General features: G+C 36.8%; 1 long non-coding RNA gene across 2 annotated transcripts; it reads left to right on the top strand.

The window, feature by feature from the left end:
• The first annotated feature begins 511 nt into the window (after nt 1-511).
• On the top strand, nt 512-2,627 carry LOC146443538 (uncharacterized). 2 transcript variants are annotated; one of them, XR_014848130.1, is made up of 3 exons: nt 512-606; nt 1,387-1,450; nt 2,541-2,627. It is a non-coding gene; the product is annotated as an uncharacterized LOC146443538 (long non-coding RNA). The 2 variants fall into 2 exon arrangements; XR_014848129.1 differs by lacking the exon at nt 1,387-1,450 and having other exon boundaries at nt 512-728.
• Nucleotides 2,628-3,997: the final 1,370 nt, after the last annotated feature.

Below are 3,997 nucleotides of genomic sequence, written 5' to 3'. Positions count from 1 at the left end.
TCTATCTGAGTATGAGCTCCTAGATTTGAGTTCTCTTGTATGGAAAGTTAGCATCTAGTTTCTAGACTTAAACATTAGAACTGTATGTTTAGACATTAAGTACCATGTTTTCACTATATAGGATTTGTCCAAGAGTTTCCTACCTTTGAGAACCAAGAAACCAGCTCAAGTAGCTAACCTTGTGTTAAATCAAAACATTGTATAACATGACTTTCTGATCTTTTTCTGTCCTCTTTTACTTTCTTTTCCTTCTGAGTTGTTTGTGAACTTACTGTTGAATAGTCCTTTTCAATCTGTCCTTTAAAAATGTTTTTAATTTTACTTTTCAATGGTTTGCTTTTCAAATATGAGGTGTTACTATTCCAGCAGTAGAGATGGTTATCACTTTTTGAGCCAGCTGAAAGACTTGAAAAAAAGAAGCCAAGAAGCAAAGGAGCCTCAGAAGTTACTTTTTAAAATTGATTGTGTATTCACAATTTTGTCATCTTTGTTTTCTTTTTCGGTGCCCAGCTTGAGCTAAAAAACTAACCACTGCATATTGACATTAAATGTATCAGAAGATTGTGTTTGGAAGGAAGAAGTTCAGAGGACTCTATAACAGCATCAGTATGACAGAGACCTCTTGTATATATTTAAACCTATTGGTCAGTGACTGTTTAATGCCACCACTTCCTGATGCTAAAGGTCTGATGTCATCTTCCAAGTGACTTATGCAATCAGCAGTGCAGGTATGTGAGAGAGCTGTAATTGGCAGCAGACAGAAAATACTAGTAAGTCAATCTTTTAGAGGAATAACTCTTCTATGTAGCTTTCATAGCCCTTAAAGTGAGTTAAAAAGATGATAAACATCCATCTTTAATACTCTTTCCATCCTCGCTTCTGCTAACTTTGGAGTTGCTGTTATTTTTGTTTTTCAAAATGAGGAAATGGGAGGGTGAATTTGGGAAGTGAAGTTGACAAGAAGCTGACACTGTGCTGATAAAGGAAAGTAAGGTATGTTAGGCTGGCTTAACCACAGATGTTTTTTTCTGAAATATGTGAGACTAAATTTAGAAATTATCTGTTTCTGTAGCCATTCACTGTAGCTCATGCCAGGCTGCTTACACCTGTAAACGGATATAATTTTTAGCAGGAAAATAAGGAAGCCACCTGTCTTCACTGTGTCCCTGTTTTCTCCAGACATTACCTTTCTTTAATTCTGGCAACCACAAAAAAGTACCATATCTTACTACAAAGATATTTACATAGCAATCACATTATAACTCCATTTTACATAGAAATATTAAATTAGCCTTAAATTAATTAACATCAGTCAAATACTCTTATCTGTATAGATTCAGCAGCAAAAGATTCAGCACAGATTAATTTTCTGAGTTTGCTTTTCAGGCAGGCTTTGCAGTCTAAGCCACGTTCTATAGCTTCAGTGCTGTAGTGCTTGCAGGCCACCTGTGTGAGTATACCTTGATACAATACAGTAAAGTATTGCTGGAAATGTAAGCATGCCCTGTTAGACTGGGTAGCACCAAGCAGAATGGGCTTCTCTTGTGGTCACAGTCTTTTACTATAACCTTGAGATACCCAATATAGCTGGCACATTTTGAGATTTTTTTGTCTCTGGAATTTTATGGAGGCATGTCCAAGTTCCAATGGCATAAAACTAGATGAAGACTGAAATAAATTTTGAATGTATCCACAAAGTAATATCGCTAACATTAGTGGTTAGAAACAGCCTGTTGGGAAAAAAAAAAAAAGTAATTAGAAAAAACAGGTTGGAATGAAGTTTTGAGGTTATGTGTATGGAATCAGCCACTGCTGCAAAATAAGCAAGTTATTAACTATAAGTCAGTGGCACTCATTGAATTTCTTGCCACTAGCAATGTACTTTATAAAGAGATCTGGATTTGTTGCCTTGGAATAGTAAAAATACTTGTGTTCAAGAAGGAAGCACTAAACAGACAGTATTGAAAATCTAACAACCAAAAGCTTAATAGCTTCAGAAGGCACATGATTAATAGTCTAACTAACTGGCTAGGATGGCCTTATGAATTTGGAAAATCTCTTGATGACTTCTATACTTAAGCCTGTTTTCTGAACTGAGTGCTGTGAGATGACTGAAGAGTTTTTTAGAAACCCCTAAGTGCCGTTGAGGCTTTCATGCTGAGCACATAGATACAATAAACTAGAAATATCCAGGTGTCATGATAAAGCATAAGATGCAAAAGCTATCCTGTACCAGGAGTTTATGAGCTAAACCATTTGTAAGTTTCTGTTGCAAAGGAACGTAGTTGCAGCTTACTAGTTTTAGAACTGATTTTTTTAGATGTGATAGTGATGCACTCATTTTCATGGTCTTACTTGGATCCATGAATTACTTGAATCCAAGAATTAATGAGATTAATCACAGCAACATTTGCTTTAAAAATACTTTTTAAAAGAAAGGCTGAATTGCCCTCAAGAAATCTCATTCCTTTTAGAAGTCTATTTTATAATGGGGATTATAAAATCTCATTTAAATCACAGAACTTCTTCCCTTATTACAGAATGCCTGTGCAGCTAGTGAGAATGGACACCTAACTTCCACCTGGTTAGACAGACTCCTCAGGACAGATGGATCCTACTCACCCATGCTAGTTCAAGTAGGTTTTTTTTACAGTAAGAAATTCTAAGTAGTAACCACTGTAGACATCTCTGTGTCCTCTTATAGAAAAAGGGAGAGACCTTTTTTCTTAGGGCAAGATTTTACAATGCATTCAAATATAGGAGTGTATCTACAGGAAACAAACAGTGGGAAATAAAAGCCTTTACATTAGGCATAATGTGGGCGATACAGATGGGGAGGGGTCCACTTTTCCATTCCCTCTGAGTTTCATCTAATTTAAAGGCTGCTCTGTATTCTGTCAGTTAAAACATTTCTTGAGGGATGTTTTCCAAAGGGAATGGGCAAGATTATTACAGAAATTTATACTTTGACCTCTACCCACTTCTGATCACAGTCTAATAGTACATTCCTGTATAGCCCCACAACTGAAGGGCTTCCATATAAATGGGAGGAATGAGGACCACCATCTCTTCCTTTTGTTTCACTGAATAGCACAAAACCAAACACATGACGTTAAGTTTTGGTCTCTCCAAATTCATAGCAAAACTACCATGGATTTTAGTAGTATTAAGATTTTACCACTGAAATGTTTATTGGCCCTTCTGAACTTTCTTTTCACTGCACTTCTGCTCTGCTGTGTTGTCAGGTTTTTTTTGAGAACAAGAAGTGGTTACGTTTTTTTTTTAAGCCGATAAATCTGAATAGGGTTTTGTTGTGAGAAGAGTTAAAGCACTGCTTGAGGTTGCTGCTGTAATATGTATTAATGCAGTCTAAGAAAATACCAGCCTACAGTTATTTACTGTACCATGTTTCACACATGTAACAGGAGTCTAGAGGCAACAGACAGTTGTTCTGACAGGTGATTTGGCAGCAAACCATTAAAACTGTCATTCTGGCCTTACCAGACCACAGAACTAATGGAGTAGATACTGCTTGCTTTGCCATTAATTCACTAAAACTGTCAACACTATTGGAAATTCTCCTGATATTTGTGGGACTCTGGTCAACTTCAATCATGCTTCTGTCAGAGTATTTTATTTGCCACAGTAACTGACTGGTGATGGCTTTGCTGGAGGAGTTAAAGGAGCTATGAATTGTTCTCTTCTTCCCTGCCATTAGCACCACCCAGTGTGGTGTGCACTCCTCCTCTCATGGTGGGACACTATCATGTGTCTGTGTGAAGCATGTCAATACATGAAGCACATGTTTCCAGTGCTGGTTATGATTGTAAACTAGAATGACTAGTTGAGACTTTGGGATTGGAGTGTGTGGGCAAGGTGAGGGGGAAAAAAAAAAAGGAAAATAAACTCCACTTTTTAAATTGTTTAGGGTTTTCATAGTGTTTCCATTATGAATAGGAAAAGGCAAAGAATTAATTATACAAAAATGAAGCCCTGT

The sequence above is a fragment of the Lichenostomus cassidix genome, chromosome 1Aa (genome assembly GCF_008360975.1).
Source record: "Lichenostomus cassidix isolate B80296 chromosome 1Aa, HeHo_3.0, whole genome shotgun sequence".
In the NCBI taxonomy this organism is placed as follows: Eukaryota; Metazoa; Chordata; class Aves; order Passeriformes; family Meliphagidae; genus Lichenostomus; species Lichenostomus cassidix.
Note: the sequence above shows the minus strand (reverse complement) of the source record. Positions and strands in the feature narration are given on the sequence as shown.